The sequence below is a fragment of the Canis lupus genome, chromosome 16, assembly GCF_003254725.2.
Source record: "Canis lupus dingo isolate Sandy chromosome 16, ASM325472v2, whole genome shotgun sequence".
Lineage (NCBI taxonomy): Eukaryota > Metazoa > Chordata > Mammalia > Carnivora > Canidae > Canis > Canis lupus.
Window position 1 is genome coordinate 31,575,633 of NC_064258.1, and position 23,530 is coordinate 31,599,162.

Sequence of the window (23,530 nt, forward strand, 5' to 3'; positions counted from 1 at the left end):
TTAGTGCTGCCTAGGCTAATCTGACCTTGTTAAGAAATAAGGTGAAGATAAGGAATGTGATCTAACTTTCCTCTGCAAATCCAAGTGCAAAATCCACTATGGGAGGGGATTGTCTCACTAAACTACAGAGTGGTGATCTCTTATAACTAGATAATAGGCCATCAGAATGCACCGGTTTTAGACTTCCCATGATAAAAAATAAAGCCTCTGACAATGAGAAGATCCATACTTACACTGGAAAATTCCTTTATGACCTCGTCCTTCCCTACTTGGGAATAAAGTTATGCTACCTCCCCCCTCCCACCCACAAAAGCCACAATTCACTATAAAGATGATTTGCTTTTAGATGGTGGAAAGGGAAGTTCCCATTTAGATGAAGTCAGTTATTTCTTTTAATATGGCTGCTTCAAGGACATAAAGACTAGAATACTCTATCTGGGAGCAGAGCTACCTTGAGTGCTCTGAATGTCCATAAAACAGTAACACTCCGTCAGTGCTATTTAATAGATTTTCTGCAAGGAAGGGATTAGTCTGTACCTGTACTGTCCAATACAGTAGCCACAAGCCACTTACAGCCATTGAACACTTTAAATGAGGCTATTGTGAACCAGGAACTGAATTTTTAATTTTATTTAAATTCAATCAGTTGAAAATTAAACTTAAATAGCCACAGGTTTGGACAACTCAACTATAAGTGGTGCCTTTGTGTTTATTACTTAAACTGTGGTTTTCCCTGATCTAAATCAAAGTCATTCCAGATATATTGTTCTAATCAAACCAAATTCCATCATAATGCCCTCGATCTAATCTGACCCACTGCTCCCCCTGATGAGGCTTGCATGTGCAAAGAGCATAATGACTGTGCTGGACATAAATAGGTACTGTGATGCCAAAAATCCAGGAGTCATCAACTCTGTGCATAGAGCTTTTATGTTTGAAAATAAAAATTCTCAGGACTATATTCCCTTTCCTAGGTTGGGCATATGTTTACTAGTACTGCAGATGTTGACAAACTACTTGGGTTCTAACCTTTATTATTCAATATAGCTAATGAGAAAAAAATATATATGTATATACATATTTACATCTGAAAAGGGAAATTGAAGCCTTAAATCAGGTTCTAAATTATCAACTGTAAACAAATAGTCTGGTGACCAGTAAACAAATATTCTAAGTACACCTAGTCTCCCAAGACAATATTTTTCCTCATATCACCGCTCCAGCTGATGAGACCTTTTAAGCCCTTTCTCATGATGAGCCGCAGTAACTGCTTTCCACTTGTCTTTCTTCCTTGCTAATCATCAGAACAAATGGAATAAAAGATCTGGGGTGATGAAATCAGTGAGATGAAACTAAAATGGACTACTGAGTGGCTAAGTAGAAGGGATGAACTTTAGGAAAACCCTTGAATGGATAAGAAATTAAGGAAGTCAAATTAAGCTTATTGAAAGATGTATCTGCAGAGACGAAGCTTCCCTGTTTCATAATGACTTGCTCAAAAAGAAATTCAGCTCAGGGATCTTTTTCTTTCTTTGGCTTCTTGCTGTCTGCCTTCCAGCAGGACCAGCTCTGCTCCAAACGTGGGCAAGGCCTTTTGTGGATGAAGGTGAGGTTTGGGAAGGCTAGATTTTTTAAAATGTGGTTTTCTTAGAACCTGAACCGATTAGGGGAGTAAATGGGAAACAAACTGCTGCAGGGCTCTGAATAGGAAATGATGTGTGAGTAAATTGAACAGGCAGGGAGACAGTAAATAGGCAATTAACATTCATTTTGGCAAATCTGCATCTGTTGGAGCTGAAAATACAAAGGGAAATGTGAAGGAGAAAGACAGAAACACTGTAGTATGGAAAGATGTTAAATCTCAAGCTTCGTGAAGTCATGTGTGTAAATTATATGAAGCTGCAAAATTGGCGAGGGATCAAGAAAGATACAATCCACAATGAAATCTTTTGTTCAGTCACCTTTTCCCCACCCAAGAGTGGCTGGTGAGTGGATTCAGTGTAGCAATCGTCCTATTTTAGATTCTTGTAATCCTCAGGGATTCAAAAAATCTTGATAGATTTTGTTAGGGGCAGGATTGGTCACAGAGAAAATTATTTATGAAGGGCTCCCTTCATTCTCTTCTCCATCTGCTATCACGTTTACATTTTGGAAGACCCCACTCAACCTCCCACAAAGACCCACTGCCTGAACGAAGCCTTCTGGAAATGTTAGAAACATGCTTCAGAACTTCACTAACTCTGCTCTCCTGGGAAGTGTGCCATGTTCCGTATCTTTATGTCATTTTTCTTAGAATTCCTTCTCAACCATCTAAATTCTAAGTGTCTCTGACAAATCTAATCCCTGGAACTTATGGCTGTTCTTTGCGAGTTTTGCCTCCATTTTAACTGAGCCTTCTAGAAAGGATCCCTTAAGACAAATATAAATGAATGTTAGGAAGTCCAGGCCCCATGGAGTGGGGGAGCCCTGGATTTGAAAAAGATATTCTAATGTAGACGGCCATATGGCTTGTTAACTACATGGGATAGGGAAGCAACTGCTTTTGCATGAAGGAGTCCATGAGACATAAGACATTTTAACAGTAAAGAAGCCAAGATAATAAAAAGGTTGGTAAGGAATTTTCTCCTCTAAAGACAATTTAGATAACTGAACCTCTCCATAATTCTAAAATTGTAAAAATATACTCATTCAAGAGACAGAGGAATGAACTAGAAATACCTTCTATGACTAGGCTTCAATACCATATATCCCAAGCTATACTCAATCAAATATTGGTATCCTGGGACATACTGACAGACACTCTCTATGATCAATTAGCTTTTAGGAAATTGTGTTATTTCATTGAGAATGCTACCCTCGAAAGTTAATACTGTACCACCCAGTGAAATTTACAAGAAAACCCACATACCACATCCCAAAGCCATTACCTTCACAAAGGACTCCATTGTTCCACAAAGCAGTTTGGATAGTTCTGATTTAAGTTGTAGTTTGGGGCACAATTTTGTTTGCTTTCTTGCTGGGGAATCATATTGATTGTCTACAAAAAAAGGCAACCAAAGAGCCCAGATCTTGATTACTCTAAATACTAGTTGCCTGCCTCTTTTAATCAAATATGCAACTCGATTCCCAGCTGGAGATTAGTGACTGCAGGCCCCAGTAGCCTGGTTCCCTAGCAGAATTAGCTTCCTTTCACATTTTTTTCTTGCCCATTGATACCACCTTCATTGGAAATATGCATAAGTCAGTTCTTACACATATTTACCCAGTGATTGTTCACCTGGTCACACAGGTGGGACGTAGGTATACAGCACTAAGGAAAATGTTAGGTGGAACAAGGCCAGACTATTATTAGTGCTTGTCTCTGCAGTTCCTGGAAAACAGCCTTGCAGAAAAGCAATTCTTTCTTCTACCTTAATTTTTAAAATTCACTTCAATTATTTACATAGGCCAGCTTGAGCTATTTGCTTCTTCTAGTCTAATAGATCCTAAAACATCAGAGTTCCTTTTGTTTTTTTAAGTATGTTTCCTAGTCATGAGGTTCAAGTTTGTTATAATTTTCATATACTAAGGAAGTACTGGCTTCCAGAGAGTTAAATCCAGCAGCATTTTGTGGCCAAACATGGCAGCATGACCTCTGCGAACTAGGAAAGGCAGTGGAGAAGCTGCCCAAGGAGAGCCATACTGATTCATACTGATGAATTCCCTGAGAATCTGGAAGCTAGAACTGAGGTCCATTGTGAGAAACCCCTAGAAGCAAGGGTAGGAGCAGGGCAATAAATGAGCTCTCATTTGCTCCTAACTGGCCTCCCTATTTTCAATCTTATTTCCCTTGACTCCATTTCCCACATGAAAACCAGAGCTTGCTTGCTTGCTTTTTTGTACTATACTTTCTCTTTATTTATAAATTTAAAATTCTTTCTCTGGAAAATTTCCAGATACATAAAGATTATTCTCTAATTACTTCATTTGGTAATTTTTTTTTTAAAGCTAAAGCAGGATTCCCCTTATACCTAAATTAGTTTCCTAGGACTGCCATAATGTAGTACCACAAACTGGCTTAAAATAGCTCAAAAAACAACAGAAATGTATTCTTTCACTTTTCTGGGGACTAGAAGTCTGAAATCAAGATGTCAGCAGGGTTGGTTACTTCTGAGGTCCGAGAGGGGCTGTTCCCTACCTCTATGCCAGCTTCTGATGACTGCCAACAATCTGTGGCATTCACTGGCTTGTAGACACGTCACTCTAATCTCTGCCTCCATGTTCACCTGGAGTTGTCTCTACATGACTGTCTTCTGGTAAAGACACTTAGTCATATGGGAGTAAAGACTGACCTCCAGTATGACCTCAACATAAAGAATTATAGGGCAGCCAGGTGGCTCAGTGGTTTGGCGTCACCTACAGCCCAGGACATGATCCTGGAGACCTGAGATCGAGTCCCATGTCTGGCTCCCTGCATAGAGCCTGCTTCTCCCTCTGCCTGTGTCTCTGCCTCGCTCTCTGTGTCTCTCATGAATAAATAAATAAATAATATGTAAAAAAAAAAAACCAAAAACATAAAGAATTATAACTGTTCTGACCATATTTCTAAATAAGGTCACATTCGGAGTCACTGGGAGGTACACCTTCAACATGTCTTTTGTTTCTGCCAGGTGTAATTCAATATGCCTCCTTTCCTCCATTCTGGTCAAACCCCTCAATGGTTCCCTCTGCATTTAGGATAAAATCCAATCTTCTTAGCCTGAATACCGGGCATTTCACAGTATGTCGTTCTTTATCATCTCCTACTGACACTCCAAATTCCACATGAAACTTCCAATCATTTCCTTGCATATATTATGTTCTCTTGTTTTGCCATATGTTGTAATAATGATAACTGACATTTATATTACACTTCATGTGCCAGGCACCTGTTAATACATTCATTTTTATATGACACAACACTATAATATAGGTAATTCCATTTACTCCTATTTTGCAGAGAAGGAAATTAAACCCAGAGAAATTAAACAAATTACCAAAGGCCACATGACTAGCTGGTAGTAAAGCCAGGATGAGAACCAAAGCTGCCAGGGCCTGAGGCCTTGTTCTTAAATCTGTATTACATGGTCTTTCAGGTAGAAGGAGGCCAGAGAAACCACAGAGGCAACATCCTGCTCATTCTTCAGGATTCAGTTCAGCAGTTCCTTCTTTTAAATGTTTCCTCTCACTCCAGAATTTCTGTCCCTTCTCCACTTTAATATGATCTTGGTGCCTTCAATAAATACCCCTCCATGACTCTGTGTATGTAACTTGAACATTTCCCAGGACTCCACATTATTCAATCTCTACAGAGTATTAAAAAAAAAAAAAAAAGGCAGCAACTAAAAGTAATTAAAAATAAATTCCATTTCTTTTTCTTTCTTTTCTTTCTTTCTTTCTTTCTTTCTTTCTTTCTTTCTTTCTTTCTTTCTTTTTATTTGTGACTTGTGAAGAACAGGAAAGAGACCAATTAACAACCCACAATTCTCCAAAGCCTCTATCCTGAACAACCTCAGTCTCCCATTCCCAAGAGCTGGAGCAGGCCACTCATTCAGTTCTCCAATCAAATCAAAACAAAACAAAACTAGTTCCCAGGCCATGTGACTCTTACTCTCTTTGTCCACCACATTCTATCTTTACTCATACTTTACCTTGCAGATTTTCTGGTGTTTGTTTTTATTTCTACCCCAGACAAGAATTCTTCAAGGGATCCCTGTCCTGGTAATAAATCTTGTCCCCACCACACCTCTAAAGCATTTATCATATTCTATATTATCATTCACTACTCAGGCATACTTTATTTTATTCCAATTCTTGCCCTCATCTGGGAAAACTTAAATGAACAATAACTCCCTTCATAATTAATTTTAAAGCTGCAGTGTTTCAATCAATGCAAATCTAAGCCTAAGTATCAAGCTGGTAATATTGATAGTACGCACTTATAATTACATATTTCAGTTACTATAAAAATCTATTATTGCATTAATAAAATGTATGAAACTCTTTAGCCATTCAGAAACTTGGGACAAGTGCACCAATAACACTTGCCATATCACAGTTGCTCAAAGATTATATAAATTAATGGGTAAAAGGAGTTACATAAAGTGCTGAGAAGCTATATTTGCATAAAAATCTCAGTATATTGTTATATTAAACATTAAATTTCCATGCAAGAACTTGGCTTACAAAACACAACAAATAGCAATCTACACATCAAACAAGTATTTAGAACAAATGCAGAGCAGAATTGAAGGCACTGTCTAATTAAGAGCTCTTAATTAATAGGTGCAACTTCTCCCCATAATATGTTCACATAGCAAAGCTAGGTATACATGTTTCATGCTCTATAAAAAGTAAAACATATAAGGACAGTACTCTTTTCAGGGAGGAGATAGGATTTTTGTATTATTGGATAAGGTCCATGAGGCATGGCCTAGGGCCTGGTATAAAGTACTCATGAAGCAGTAGCTACAGTTACTCTGTAGAATGAATAAACCCACAAGTCTATCCAAGAAGAAATGAAAGAGATCCAGGGAATAACAAAGGAAGGATAGAAGCCAAGACCAGAGCTAAGAAGAGTCTCAGTTAATACAAGAGGAAGACTCAAGTATGGACAGGAACCAGATGAATATCCTGGTCTGATGGGTGGAGAGAGGGCAGTAGCTGAACTGAACCTCAGAGCAGAGTCTCTGTTCCTGCCCTTTTTGGTCTCCATGGCTTCCTTCCCTCGGGAACCAAGTGAACCAAACGGGAATGGTTTGAGGGCCAGTATTGCTCTGAGTCTTAGTCCCTCTTGGGGCCCCTAGAGCTTCCACCTCACCTCATGCTTCCATGTCCCTCCAACTGCCCTCATCAATGCCAAGCTTTCCATAATCTATCCGTGTTCATTCTGCTCCAAATGCCTCATTCCCAGTTCTCTCCTTCCTCCCACCACCATTTACTCCTAGATCCTGACTTTTCTTCTGCTGTTTCTTCTTATCTATTCATATAAACTTCTTGCTTATTACAGATTACCAATTATGCAGAACTTCTCATGTAGCAATTTTTTTATCATCTGCATGCAAAATGGTTGCATTTTATTTGAGAGATGGAATCCTAAAAACTTCAGTTAGCTTGAAATATGCATTTGTAAAACTAATCCTGTCAAATGATGGCAGATATCTCTGTTTACCAGCTAAAGTGGCACTGCCATGTGGCAGTCACAATGTCAACACAGCTCATTCAGCCTGCCAACTCTGGAATTCTGTGATTCTTGAAAAAATTTTTCAATTCAGGGCATCTGCATAATTTCATATTATGTTCATGAAAGTCAGACTTGATTCATATTTTAATTGCACAACTTTGAATTCACATCTTTCACAATGATCTACATATGACTATATATTACTTGGTGGTAGGGTTATTCATTTCAGAGGTAAATTCAAAAGGTAACATGGGGCCTTGGAGAACCTCAAGGAGACCTAAATAAGGCAAGAGCTATAGCTAACTTTCCAGTTATCTGAGCTATGCAAGTTACTGTTTTATGCAGATGACTGGTAGGGAGACAAATGACCTAATTCTGGAAGTGACTCAGCAAAAGAGTGAGAAACTTGAACATGCCATCCTGCAGGATGACATCCAGGAGGTAATAGTCATATGATTCCTGAGGAAAATGGTCCCTATTCTTTATGTGAATCAATAGAAATTCTCTCCAATTCAAGGGCACCTCGGTGTCTCATTGGCTAAATTTCTGATTCAGCTCAGGTCATGATCTCAGGGTTTTCTCCCCTGAGGCTCCACACTCAGCAAGCAATCCTCTTGTCCCTCTCCTTCTGTCCCTACCTCTTCCTCATGCACATGCCTTCTCTCTCTCTCTCTCTTATAAAATCTTTTTAAAAAGAAAAAAAAAGAAATTCTCTCCAATTTCAAAATTTTCAGGAGCTCAAATATATATGTTTCTTTCCAACACAAACAAGACTTAAGACTAAAGTTCTTAAAATAAGTACACCAGGGGCACCTGGGTGGCTCAGTGGTTGAGCATCTGTCTTTGGCTTTGGTCATGATCCTGGGGTCCTGGGATCGAGTCCTGCATTGGGCTCCCCATAGAAAGGCTTTAATTGATAATATAGCCCAGGATAAGGAGCACTTAGGGAAAGTTATGACAGAAGTAGGAATTGAAAGAAGAGAGAGAGCTGACAGTGTTTAAGGGAAACCTAAAGTATTTGGAATCATCTGGGAGTATGGAGACAGAGGGAAAAACTAGATAGTCTAAGGGGAAACAGAATCACGGGACAAAGAAGATATGGCAGAAGGAATGGAGTTTGTTTCTGGATATTGTTGAGCTTGTTTGTTTGTGGATATTGTTGAGGAAGAATTTCTCACAGGGATTTCCATTGGACATTTGAAAATGATGATGTCAAGTTTAGGAGAGGAGTTAAAGCTGAGATACTATTTGAGTATCACAGTTAAAGCTATAAAAATTGAATGATATCATCAAGGGAGATCTTGCAGAGAATAAGTTAGGGACAGAAACCAAGAAAAGAATAGATACCAGGGATAGAAATGAGAACCACAGAAATTCAATGTTATCTAAGAGAAAGCAGGTGATTTTCAAGCAAGGGATGATCAACTTTTTAAAATATTATGGAGAAGTCAGAAATATAAGACTTAAGGAAAAAGTAACTCAATTTAGTGAATGCAGGACCATAAATGACCTACCTTTTGGAAGGCAGCTTCATCAGAACCACAGGTGCAGGATTGCAAGGGATTAAAGATCAGTGATGAGTGAAAAAGCCACTGCTCTTTAGTGAAATAAAAGACTAGCCGAATAATAGCCCCAAACTCTGCATACTGAGTATCTCCTTCAAGATATGCAGGGAGAAAAGGAAAAGCAAACAAACAAAAAGCAAAAAGCCAAGACTTGCTCTCATACTGGATATTAGTGAAGGAAAGATACCAAGCTAGGAGGCCACCTGTCTATGACTGGGTCCTTATTCTACCCAAGTCCACTGGCAAAGGTCTAAGCCTACAGTCAGATGGGAGTTAGAAATGGCAAGAGAAGTAGTGGGGGAATTTTGCCAGAGAAGGAATACTTTATATGTGTATTTTATTTTGAAATCTAGTCATCAATTTTTGTGCCTTCCAAATTCTGGATCCCTGGTGAATAACTCTGGTAGTTTGACCCTAGATTTTTCTCTGGACAGTTCAAATGGGTAACAAATTAAAGAATAGCATCTTGGTCTTGCATTGTTTGCTTTCTCATTTGTTTTGTTGTTTGAAGGAGACTTGTTTCTTTGTTCTTTGAACAATAGGAGGAAGTGATATTTGTTGGTGGGAAGGGAAGATCTTTGAAGAAGATCTGCTCAGTATCAAAGAATGGTGCATTAAGACCAGCAGGATAGCAAGCTGCAGGGAATGAAATCAGATGCATGAAGGAAAGATGTAGAATCTTTAAAGAGAGAAGACGGAAGAAAAACAAGAGAGATTAAATGAAGATAGTGAAAGACTTTGACGAAGAGAAGAGGGTTAAAGGGACTTATATCAAGAATCCTTGATTCTTGGTCGTGTAAGAGTCAAGAGGACTACAAGGGGATCAAATAAAAATGAAGAGTCAGAGCTCAAGATCCTTAGAAAAACTTTAAAACAGACATTGAAGTGAAAGTAGTGCAACACTGGGGACACAAAGAAGGTTCCGCCAAAATTGATTATACCCTCCAGGTGAAAGGGAGAGATGGAGAATCCATACACCATGTCTTGAAGTCCAAAAATCTCACAATTTGCTTATTGTGTTGGTTTTCTCCTCAGCTCTCCCCCCACCCAAATCTTCAGGGGCCTTTTCTTGTAAAGCCCACACCAGACTTCTCTGACAAAGTAATCCAAACACATTTGGGCATCTGAGTTGCAGATTTTTGTTTCCCTACAATGATTCAGTTAGAGAAGCAATGGTGTTAGCTTTTTTTTTTTTTTTTTTTTGTGTCAAAATTCTTATGGTTTCTATTGCTACATGACAAGTTACCACAAACTTAAGAGCTTAAAATAAGACATATTTCTTACCTCACAAGTTCTATGGGTTAGGAATCCACAAACAGCTCAACTGGGTCATATGCAGTGAAGGGGTCAATCATGGCTAGGACTGCATCTGGGGTTCTGATGAGGAAGTATCTGGTTCCTAGGTCACATGGGTTTTGGGAGGAATTTATAGTTCCTTGCAGGTTATTGGACTGTGGGGCTCAATTCCTTGGCAGCTGTGAGCCAGAGGCTGCCCTCAATCCCCTGCAGTATAGGCTCCTCCATACAATATAGCTTACTTCATCAAAGTCAGCAAGGAAGGAGTCAAAAGAGAGTCTGCTAACAAGATGGAAGTTACAATGTTATGGAACATAATCACAGAAGTGACATCCCATTACCTCCGCTGTATTCTATTATTGGAAACAAGTCCTGGGATCTGCCCCCACCACAAGAGGAGACTGGATTATACAAAGACATGGCCACCAAGAGGTAGGATTTATTAAGGGCCATCTTCAACTTTGTCTGTGTTAATTTATGATCATAAGGAAGTAGCATTCTCTAGGTAGCAGCAAAGTGACCTAAAGAACCATGACGAAAGAGAAATTTGAATAATATAAGCATTTGCATTGTGAAATAATACATTTCACATTCAGGGGAAACAAAGTGAAAGAAAAGCACAGGTGAGGAGAACACTTGATTTTACTTCAAACATCTGGATATTACCAGAAATTGAATCAGTAAGATTTATTCTGAAACTGGACATAGGTTATAACAGTTGCTTAAATTTAGGAAATTGTAGGTTTTACTATTGATACTTATCTATTCTTGATGAAGAATAGAGATCTGTCCTTTATGCAAAAGAAATGTGATAAGTAATGACACTACAAACTAAACTTTAAAACGTATACCTATCAATTGTCTAGCATAAAAAATATCCAGTGGACTTAGTTAAAAACTTGATTTAGATGCTGGATGAAAATAAAAACTGAAACACAGAAGTAAGTGGAGAACATGCCAGATGTCAGCCATTTTGCATACATGTTAATTTCATCCTCCAAACCTATATTTGATAACATTTCTCCAATCTTACAAAAAGCTATCTATTTGTCTAAAGTATAAGGTAGGCTATCTCTATAAACCAACACTGGTAATAAGAGAACAATATAAATTATGTTTTTCTCCTCAATCCCATTCCTACCACCTTCGTCCTAGGATATCACAGTCAACAACAATTTTAGGTAAAAACTCATAGCCAAGGAAAAACAAAACTATACACACACAAACACACAAACACTCATATAAATTAAAAAACAACCAAGATCAAAACAAAACAAAAACAAAAACAAAAACAAAAACAAACAAAAAATCTCAAGAAGGATATACATAGAAACTTCTTTGTAAAAGAAACAGATTTGGGGCAAGAAGCACTCAGAAAAGATATTCAATCTCACTAGTAATTAGGGATATAGCATAAATGATAAGAGACACCATTTTTCAGCTATAATTTAGCAAATATAATATCCAGTATTGGCAAGTATGTGGGGAAAATGGTGTTCTTCTATACTGTGAAAAAGTTTGTCAAGGTTTATCAAAATTTTAAATCTCTACGTCTTTTTTTTTATTTTTTTAAATCTCTAAGTCTTAACCAACACAGCTATTTTACTTCTTGAAGACTATCCTGATGCATTTACACACACACACACACACACACACACCTTTACTGCAGCACTGCATCTCAAAGTTAAGATCTGGAAACCATTTAAGCATCCATCAATAATAATAAAGTATGAAGTAAATTATTATATTTACTCTATTGCTGTAAGTTGAATACATTTAAATAGAATGAGGTAGCCATATATATATATATGCCCTATTATAAATATATGTATTATATATTAGACATATTATATATGACAGAAATACTCTAAAGCATATTAAAAGAAATTATAAAACAATGTGTATATGTATATAATACATTATTTATTTAAAAAAACCCAAACTATATATGTAATTGTATATAACATATATACTTATAAAAAGAATGTAAATGTATAGGAAAAGTATGCAGAGAGTGACATTGGCTGTTTATATGGTTAATTATATTAGTGAAGTTAATTCTGGGACAATTGGGGTGACGGGGGGGGAGATGACTTAAAATTATAATTTATTGTTCTATATATATCAGAGTGCTTGAATTTTTAAGAGGCCAATGCTTATGTATTATATGTAATATTGAAGAAAATTCAATTTAAAAAAATAACTTGATAGTGACTGGCAGAGAGAACTAAAACCTGGATATTTCTCAGATGAGTAGCCAATTCTGTTCTTGCTGGCCAGAGTAGCAAATCTCTACCCTTACTGAGCTGCTTAATGAGGATGGGAGATGCCAGCAAAAAGACAGGAGCTTTGCTCTCTACATGTATCACATAGTAGGAATTATTGTTTTTAGGCAACAACAAAGAGAGCCGAACTGAATCCTAAGAGGTCCATGATGCTGGATCTGTATGATTTATTATTCAGTTAAAATCTCTAAAGAGGGAAATAAGACTTCATCGTCAACTCTGATTTATATTCTTTCATTTTGCAATTCAATGAGCAAGTCAGGTGGGTATTGCCGAAAACTGGTTATGGATTTTACCCAAAGACATATAATTGTATTTGTATTCAAAGTTTCAGCTTCATTCATTTCATATGATTTTATTTTTAGCTCTTTTCTTTCATTTAATTTTTATTTATGAATTTATTTCACCCACTCAGACCAGAGTGACAGGTGGTAACTATTCAATATTTAAGTCATTTTTCATGCATCCCTTTGGTTCATTTTCAGGGCCTCTTCTGCACTCTTCTAGAAATAGGTGAGCTGCTTGTAATTCCCACCCCTTTCCTGACACCAAGTCCATGCTGAGCTACTGAGCCACTCTCAGTCTCATCCAGGAGGTAAATTTTTTACTCTCTACATCTGGCAACAAGGGAAATTAAGTTCAGTATACATTTGGCTTTACCTATAACTTAGGCTTTGCCTCTATTTAAGAAGTAGAATGATTCAGACCTCTATTGGAATCATGTTGGTGATAGGGATTATAGCAACGATGCTGGTCACAGGATCTGTCAACTTTTCCACCAGTGGCGATGTTCTCTATCTTTTGGAAGGATGACTGGTGATAGAACCTGGAGACTGAAAAATGAAAATTTAGAAGGATATACTGGTAACAGGTAAATATCTGTCTTCCAAAGAAATACGCCACCACATAATATATTTAACCATATACATATTCAAATCCTTTAACCAGTAATTCCGTTCTGTTAATTCCCTTAGAGGAGAAAACAAAATGTAAGATGACCTTGGGGCTTATAATAACAAAAACCCCTGAAAACCATGAGACTCTCCGATAGTAAAATGATAATTTTGTAAAATGTCTATATTTGGTCGAACAGTGCTATCTAGAGATTAAAATGAGTGGTAATGAAAAAAACTTAGCAACATGAAAAATATTTATGTCATTAGTGAGAAAGGAAAAGACAACTTAGTATATACACCATGGTTAAAGCACTGCAAAAAAAGAAAAAAACAATGCATGGGAAATAGGCCAAGAGGAAATGAAATAATGTGATAAGAGGAAAAAGAAGACAGAAAATACCATAATCCTATTTTTCAAATCTTTATGGTATGCCTGTACATTTTTATTAAAAGCATTTATAAACTAATAAGGTGAATTCCTTAACATGTTTAGTTGCTTTAAAGCCAACAGGAAGCTGGAATAAGGGTCAATGATGCCCATAACAAATCCACAAAATTCTCTGTCTATATCTTCATATTCCCACTCTCCCATTCTAATCCTTAACACAGATGCACACACACACATAATGCACACACGCCTCTCATTCAAAGCCTTCTGAACAACTTGAACTAAATGACTAAGAGAGTCAATAAAGGCTCTCCCAAGCTCTTCATTACAACAAAAAGTAAAACTAAAAACTAAACTTTACTACTATGACCAGTAGTGTATTGCCCTTATCTTCTTCAAATCTCACATCAATTATGAGGGATGAACTATTTTATAAATCTGATTAAAAAAAAAACAGATTTAGAGAAGATTATTAAATTTCACAAGGTCCCATAATTTTTAAGTGATATACAGATGGGTTCATATGAACCCACAGCTCAGACTCTTTACCACTGCCTTAACTGCCTTCCACTCTCACTGAGTTATGCTCTTTATCAGAGCCACTGTGTATCATTGGGCAGGTTGTACACTGCACAACTCTAGGGAGGGCTATTTTCTTTGTAATCTCAGTGAATGATACTCCCCAAAGTTAGGCACAAACAGCCTGCTCAATCTTATGTAGTACCTGCATGATTCCTCTGGGTATTTCTCTCTGTTATCCCTTACCCACTTAGCCTATCACTTTCAACAGGTTTTCTCCAACTACCTCTCTGTATATTATTCTTTTCCTACAAGAGATCAATTGGTGTAAGTACAATAAGATGCAGTCTGATTGGGATAGCAAAACTAACCCACACTAACCCACATGAATTTTCAGTTCTTGGTCAGCAGAGATTCTCTTCTGTTTCTTTAACTAGTGTCTCAATCACCAAACCCAGTACTGGGGACTGAACAGGAACTTAATAAATGCACATTAACTATATGATCTTCTAGGCAAATTACCATAAGTCATATAAAGGGTTCTTTAGGAGAACATTAGGAAATAGTTTATAATAGGTGTTAAAAATGCTTCAGACTATAAATTGGAATGCAGTGTAGTAGGTGGCTTTTCTGCAAATGAGCAAGGGCATCTACATAGTATCTGTGCTGATGAAATTTTAAACTAAAGTTCATTTGCTCCAAGTCTATAGAGAAGCAGAAATGAAATGATTTGCACTTGTATGAATATTCAATTTTGTGATCTCCTGGCCCAACCACGATGCAAATTACTGAAAGTTTTAGAAATGGTTTGAGTAAGATGATCAAAATTCCTAGAATAAATCAAATACAGCAATAAGAATAAAAATAAGTTTGCAAACTCTGCTTGATGTTTTTATACAGATGCTTTCTATTTGCAGACCTCTGTCCAATCCCAAGCATCTGTAAATGTGATTCCTCATATCTGGGTGGCAAAACTAAGGTCCCGAGAGAGGTGATTTGTTCAAGATGAGTAATGAAGTGAGGGAAAACATTGCCATTCAGTCTTTTGTGATGAATCTACGGCAGGTTTTTTGAAAAGAAATGACAGTTGTTCATTGGGTTCTGCAATAGCCTATACCGAGCCAGTTTCAGAAGGAATGGAATATACTGAGTAAATAATAACTACTGCAAGAGAAATAAAGAATATATTCTTGATTGCATTATCACTATACATGCATACACATACTTATACACACAAACAAGCACACGCTCACACCAGAACTCATTAAAACAAAAGCAGGATCATTAAGATTTATCAGCCAATAAATACAGCCTTCCAACTAGCTACTGACTTCATTTAAGAAAATAAATGGATGTAAAGCCATGCATTTATCTCTGGGACATGAGTGCGACATTGCTGACATATATGCCACGCTAGATGCCAACCAGAGGAGGGTGAATACAGAAGACCTGGCCCTAGCTCTGCAGAATTCATTTCCCTATGGTGAAGTAAAGCTTTGCAAGAGCTGTGTAGCAGGCTTGCCCTTCCTAGGGATAGATGATGAGCAAAGCCTGCTTCTTTAGCTTCCACAACCTTCCTGCCACTCAAAGCAGTAAGGCGATAACAAAGGAAAGAAACATTTCCTTGAATTAGCATGAATCATTTCATTGGAGATAGTGTAACTACCAGTAATTTTCAGATCAATTTACATGATATCCCACTTATTTTAAGCAGCCCCTTACTGCTCCTCCACTTGACTGCGCTAATAACATGAGCCCTTACAATTAAAACTTTTCATCTTCTCAGAGCTCATATTTCCAATGGATCTATACTGAGATACCCTGTGGCGTTAAATACTTTATCATTCTCTTGCCACAGCTAAGTCTTTCACTGAGATTCTTACCTCAGTGTGGGCATAAGACATGGGTAGGAACAGACTCAGTCTTTCCTTGCCTCCTCAGTTTTGCCTCTGGGTTCTCCATATTATCAACATTTCTTGTGTAAACCTGTGTAACAGACAAGAAATGTCATGACTAACACATGTGATAACTAATACTGTTGAATTCTAAGTAAGAAAGTCTTTTTCAGGCTTTTTAAAAGATTTTATTTATTTATTTATTTATTTATTTATTTATTTATGAGAGAGAGAGAGAGAGAGCATGTGTGAGTAAGGGAAGAAGCATAGCAGGAAGTAGAAAGAATCCCAAACTGACTATGCTGAGCGGGAAGCGCCACTGGAAGCTCAATTCCACAACTCTGAAGTTATGGCATGAGCTGAAACCAAGAGTTGGTTGCTCAACCGACTGAGCCACCCAGACTACCCCCACTCCACCCCTCCAAGTTTATTTTCAAAATAGTAATGGAAACCCGGAAGGCATCATATCAATGGCTAACATCTATTTTACTGCTTATAATTAATATTTGTTTCATTAATTCATTTATTCACTTAGTAGACATTATTTTACTGGGTTCTATGCTCAATCTTGGGGATAGAGAGATAAAAGACACTGAGCTCTTCCTCATAAAGGTATTTGTAAAGAAGACATGATCTATGATCAAGGTTAAGACGAGAGGTGTTCAGAGCAGACAATGAAGTGTGGCCATGGAGCAAAGGCACCCTTCACTTAACGGAATTCCTACTATTCTATTCCAATTGTTCTTCCTATATTTTTTATTCTTCAAAAAAAATTTACATATATACATTATATATGTAATTACATATTACATAATATATAACATATTAATATATAATACACAAGAACAGAAGTATTTTTTTACTTTTACTTTAATTGCACATCTCATAAGGCCAGAAATGGGATCTAAATATGAGAATATATTAATCTAACACCATTGCTTTTTCCATGATTTTGTGCTGTTCCCCAGTTTCTCCATTCTTTCTTCTCTGACACATCATCATATGCATTCTGGTTATTTGCTGAAGCTTTTCTAGTTAAGTTAATTCTAAATAGGGTAGGTGGCAGGATCATAGTGTTGAGAGGAGAATAAAGCTGGGGAATGAGGTATAAACCTGGAACTAACCCTGAGCTTCCAGTGTTTATTTTTAATTAGTTCAAGATCATTAGTCTCACAATGAAAAAATACTTATCTTTACATTTTTCTCTTTAGTGCTGTACTCGTCCATCTCATACTTATGCTCCTGTGGAAAAGTATGAGTTATCTATTGTATAAACCTCTCCAAAACTTAGAGGTTTAAAATGATAAGCAGTTACTTATATCAGACTTCTGTGGGTCAGTGATTTAGGCTGGGCACCACTGGGCTCCCCACGTTTGGACCAAAACACACTCTCTAGTCAATGTGCTTTGTTTCTACCCTTGATTCCCCTGAAGTTCCTCACATTAAAGTCTAGACAACATCATCCTGTTTTTCTTCATTTTTGCCTTGCCTTTTCCTCTTTGAAGCCAACCTGCATGATAACTCCCAGACTGATATGAGACAAGAGCTTTTTCTGATGATTAGTCTCCTGCATTTATCCAAGAGTGGTTCCCTATCTGCCATGGCTCAGTTCCAAATTTAACAAGAACTTATTATAGACCTCAGGAATTTCCAGGATGAAAGCTGACACTGACCCCCTACATGCAGGGCAAAGAGAGAGAGCGAGAGAGAGAGAAAAGAGGTGGATCCCTCTAGGTTGGTAGGTGACAGTTTTAATCACGGAAGGAACTTACATACAAGGCTTGTCTTGGGCATCCACAAGATGAAGAGATCTCCATATCCATCCACTGGAATCTTTGAATTTATTGAGAGGCTTTTAACTGGGTTCAATAATGTATTCAGTCCAGATGGTCTCAACACCACCTCTCAAGCCTACATCATTGAAACAGCTTCTAGTATGGGAATAGTAGGCAGAATGGACATTCCAAGGATGGGGAGAGGAAAAGGAGCCTCTGACTGCCCAGATCTACCTCTCAGGTCAACACCTCATGGGACAACCAGTGGTCATTTACTCTCGATTTTCTACAAGGTGTTTTGATTCCCTCACAAAATAAGGTATCTTATCTACCAATCTCTCCTATCCTTATGCTCCAAACTAAACAAAATCCATTAGGATTTTGATTCCATATTAACCCACCATTCTATCAGGGTTTTTCTTTTTCTTTAAGATTTATTTATTTATTATAGGGAAAGGGACAGGGAGTGATACAGTGTGTGCATACATGTGAGCATGGGGTGTGGAGGTGTAGAGGAAAAGGGAGAGAGAATCCCAAGCAGATTCCACACTGAGCACAGAGACTGATGCAAGACTCAATCTTACAACCCTGAGATCATGACCTGAGTCACAACCAAGAGTTGAATGCTTAACTGACTGTGTCACCCAGGTGTCCTATATTAGGGTTTTTTTTTTTTTAATTTCTCTTTTCCCATATTCTTGCTCCCATAAGGATGTCCTCTAGCAAATTCCTACCCATCTTTCAAGGCATATTTTACAAGGGGTATTCTGATTTAATTTTTGTGGTGAAGGTTAGCCTTCTTTCATAAAAGATCAGTTTGAACCTTGTCTGGAAGCACTCATGGAGTATTGATGAATAGCCCAGGTCAAGAACTTTTGGGCCATATATGGAACACTGCCGTTCCTCTATGTGGTAAAAAGATAAGTGGGCAAGAAAAGGACAAAAGTCCCATGCATCATCTCCACATAAGTAGTTGGGTTTGGCAAAACAGAGTTTATTTTTACTTTCAGATGTCTCTTTATTCAAACATATAGCAGTATGTCACCCTTTTCCAGAATGCGTCGACAGGAAAGAGAAAAGTCAGAGGAAGTCTCTAATGGGGTACCAAATTAGCACATAGAAAAAACAAACATGTCCTGCTCATTATGAATTGTTAATGGCCTGTTTACTGCTGAAGCTGTCACAGAAAACAGGCGAGTCTGGTAAGTCAATAATTTATTTCAGACTGTAGAATTAATTAGGAAGACAATTAAATAATTGTGGGAAAGCAAAAAAATATGTTTAGACGTTTTGTTTTTAGAACTCAGTGGTGGTTTACATGGTGTTTGAATACCGCGTGAGAGGGAAAAAAAAGAAGGCAGAGGCAGAAAGGGAGTTAACAGTCTAGGTGTGCCTTCATTATAAGATGCTGATAAAGTCCACTTTCTATCACTTTCTTCAAAGAAATCTCAAACAGCAGGCAGCAGTAAGCTGCATTAATCCGTAAGAATGTTTGAATGATTTTACATTTCATGTAAGATCAGGCGGGCAAATATGCTGTGGCCTTGAATTCTTTTTGCTCCATTTTTGAGGTTATCCAATGAATAAGTGATCTTTCTCCTTCACATCTGCCATCTGGATATCAACAGTGGAGCCAGATGAAAAGTAATACTATTATAAATATATTTTAAAGCAACTGTCTTTATATACTTCAAGCCACTTCATAGACTTATTAAAAAAACAATAAGATTTAAATAGAAATAAAAATTCATACAATAACAGCGTCCATGCTGGAATTATAACTGTCATATATCTTTCAAATGAAGCAATTTCCATTCCTTCATACTCACCTACATTAATAAAGAAAATGTTTGGTGATCTAGCTACAGGAAATAATTCTTTATAACAAGCCATGCTACAGAGATTGAACTTGGTTATGTTCTGTACTGACAATAGAAGTCTTCCAGGCAAAGCTGAGAGTTTTCCACATATGCTTACCAGGAACCTGGCCTCTTTGTTCTTTATATCCTTTATTAGGGAAAAAAATATTCTGAAAACATTCACCAAAAACTTTCTTCAAAACAGCTTTTACTCAGAAGGGGAAATAAAAAGATGAATTACATGATAAACACATTTTTTTTTCTTTTGTGAAGTCACTACAGAGAAATCTACAGGCCCAAGAAGCAAAATCTTTGTAAGTGATTATCTTTTTCCATTTTTTTCAGATTTATTTATTTGAGAGAGAAAGAGAGGGAGCACAAACACAAGAGGGAGGGAGAGAGAGAGAATATCAATCAGACTCTGTGCTAAGCATGGAGCCCAACATGGGGCTTGATCTCATAACCCATGAGATCATTATGACCTGAGCCAAAACCAAGAGTCAGACATTTACCTAATGGAGCCACCCAGGTCCCACAAGAAACAAACTCTTTAAAACTTAAATTCTTATTCTAGAAAGTTTAACAACCTACCACTTACAACATTCCTTTCCCATGCTAAAAAAACCTCTTTACTCTAGCATCTCACTGTTCTGTCACTGCCTGCTCTTACAGAGCAGAATCCAGAAAAGGAAGTCAGCCCTAAAAAGTGCCTTATGCTGAGACATGATTTGAACACATTTATAGATAAAAATGCAAAATCATCATCATCATCATCATATCATCATCATCATCATCATCATCTTGGAAGAAAATCTGAGACTTTCCTATTACAGCCTTTATTAGCCACCAACCAGTCCCCAGTGTGAACATTCACAAAAGGAACCCACAAATTGAGAACTTGAAGAATACTGGGAAAATGGCCAAGTTGCCAGAAGAGAAACTCAGTTCTTCAAACTGATCTGATGCTTGTTACCTATTTCTGAAGCATGTGGTAATGGATAAAGCCAGCAGGGAGGGAAATGAGCTCAAGAACAAGAACAAGGCAGGAGCCATAATTTCTGAACAAGCTTAAGTTCAGATGCTATCATGAGCAGGACGGTCTTGGCAACTGGAGAGTTGAGAACTAATCTCTGCTGGTAGAGAACCAGAAACCCCAGCTATGAGGAGGAAGAGGGGAATAGGGGCTAGGAACCCTTATGGTTGGAGAGGGTCCCTGGTGCAACCTGAAACGTTAGCATGCAGATTAGATTGACAGACATACCGACAGATAGATAATTTATAGATGCAGATGCAAATCATTCTCATTTGACTGACTCAAAAATCACTGCTGGATTATATCCATTATTATGTACATAAGTTAAGAAACAAATGTTTGCTGAAAAGAAGTCAACAATGAAAAAGAGAAGGCGCTGTTTTTGGATTTGTGTTCTCCTGTCGGACTTCTGTAAGGAAATGGAATGGAGATGGGAAGTTTCCACAAGGCCAGCTGGCTGCTGAGTGCTTCCTCTAAGGCTGAAAACATCAGGGCACTCAAGAGGGACCAAACCAACTGGAAGCCTCCCAACAAAACTGCATGATTTAGGATTGCCTGTGGTTCCTGGACCAGACAATCTCTCAAATTCCCTGTAAGGCTCTGCTCCACTAGTAACTGACACTGTCTAGTCTGGAATTTAGCATGTCTTTAGGCCTGGCCCATCTTTGTAGAAGCTGTGTCAACTCGGTGGAGCTTACAGCTATAGTTCTCAAAGCTCAGAGCTATCAAAAGTTTGCCAGCAGATGGATGCTAGTCCATGACTTAAGTTAGCATCAGTCCTTTCTGAGAAGGCCAATCATTATTCTAGATGATAAATCCATGCTTTAATGGACTTAAAAATTTTTTTTATATTATATGAGGGTATTTCTTGTTATTTTTCAAAAGTCCACATTGAATCATTTCAAAATGCAGCACTAAATTCTCACACTCCTTTCTTTTTTCTTTTTTCTTTCAATGCATTTGGTCTGTGAAATTTCAAAGACTAGAAGCCACTTTGCAGGAAGATTTCTCTGGTGACTCAGACTTATAAAGGGAGCAGAGATTTCCATTCATACATTTATCCAACAAATATTTATGAATATCCACTAGGTGCCAGGCACTGTTCTAGACATTTGAGATCCATCATTTACCAAAATATCATATTAAAAATACCCATTGTCACAGAGCTTATCTTCTTTATTGGGAAGTGAAGATAATAAATGACAAATATAATAAATAATTAGGTTGTATATTATAGGTACATATGTACCTAAAGAAGAAGAGGCTATTGTATCTGAATTCAATTCAACTTAGAATCAGGATGTTTCTATGCCAGATTCTGCACACAAGACTCTATTAATTTAAGGGTGAATAAGGCAAAGCTCAATTCTTCAAGATGTTTATTTTATAATGCAGAAGATGAAGTCAGACATGATTTTCCTTCCTAGTTATGAGTTCTTAGATTATGAGCACTAATAACAGTTTTGAGTTTTTGTTGTTTTAATTGTTTTTAATAGCAGAGGTTTCCCCTAGTTGTCAAGATGGTTGAAATGCACTTGTTTTGCAGTCTCTGAACTTATGATATCCCTATTTCCTTTTCCTCTTTCCTGACTAAGATAAGTCCCACACTTAGAGCTTTGTCCTCTCCTCTTGCTACTCAAGTAACTGACTTACCACAAATAGTGGAGTGGACTGTGCACTGAGAGAGTATAGACCCAGCAGCGGGGGCACCATCAAACCACTTGCCCTGTCCATGAGGATGAGCATTTCAAAGCTTTACAGCAAACAGGACTCTAAATAGAAGTATTAAGAACAAAGTCCAAGGTCTAAGAATATTTAGAAGTAAGAGCTGGGGCACCTGGGTGGCTCAGTGGTCTGGACGTCAGACTCTTGATTCCGGCTTGTGATCTCTGGGTCATGAAATTGATCCTCAAGTCAGGCTGGAGTTCAGCTCAGAGTCTGCTTCTCTCTCTCTCTCTCCCCCTTTGCTCTGCCCCACATTCATGCACGCATATCACACTCTCACTCTCTCTCTCAAATGAAAAAATAAAATCTTCAAAAAAAAAAAAAAAGAAAAGAAAAGAGCTGTCCTCGGATCAGGTTCTAATATTCAGTCAAGTTTTAGTAGGTAAATAAATTGTCCGGTTTTCCTCCACACTGCTGCACAGGTGGGAGACCACAGAGACATGATGCAAATAAGCTGGCAATTTAGAACAAATTAAGAAGTAGTATCAGATATTAATGTGCAAAATGCCAATACTGCATCTGTACAATAACAAATGGACTACTGAATTTTTATTATTTGACTTCCAGCTTATGTCCACAGGCATTCCATGACCTGAGACAAGGATGTAACAATGAGGAGAAGCTATTCCAGTTGTTGAACCCATGAGGCTGGTCAGGTGCCTGCTTCCGGTGAAGGCAGATTATAGTTTAGAAACTGAAGGAGCCCTTAACAAATGGAGCTGGGAGGGAGCCAGATTTTCCATGCAAGGAGTGCTTTGAGAATAAAGCCTTCTGGCAGTTTGGTTGTGTTTATCCCAAAATGTTTGTGGGGGGTGGTTAGAGATGGAGTATATTTGCATTTTGTAAGCAAATGATGATAATAATAGGTTTCGGAGAGATATAAATTAGAGAAGAGGCAATAAAAATGAAAAATTTTTGAATATGCATGTTTTGACCCTCCCCCACCTTCAGAAGCAAGTGGGTTAGGGAGAGAGTGTGTATTTACAAATTCTAGGTAGGGAATGACCAGGCTGGGTTTCTGGCTGGGGAACACAGCAGGGTTCTCTGATGCTGTTCCTGAACACTATGTGCCCTCACTGGCCTCCACATCACT

General features: G+C 37.7%; 1 long non-coding RNA gene across 1 annotated transcript; it reads left to right on the forward strand.

Annotated features, from left to right (window-relative positions):
* The first annotated feature begins 2,355 nt into the window (after positions 1–2,355).
* On the forward strand, positions 2,356–23,161 carry LOC118350985 (uncharacterized). Its single transcript, XR_007402757.1, has 3 exons — positions 2,356–2,606; positions 12,833–12,942; positions 23,005–23,161. It is a non-coding gene; the product is annotated as an uncharacterized LOC118350985 (long non-coding RNA).
* Positions 23,162–23,530: the final 369 nt, after the last annotated feature.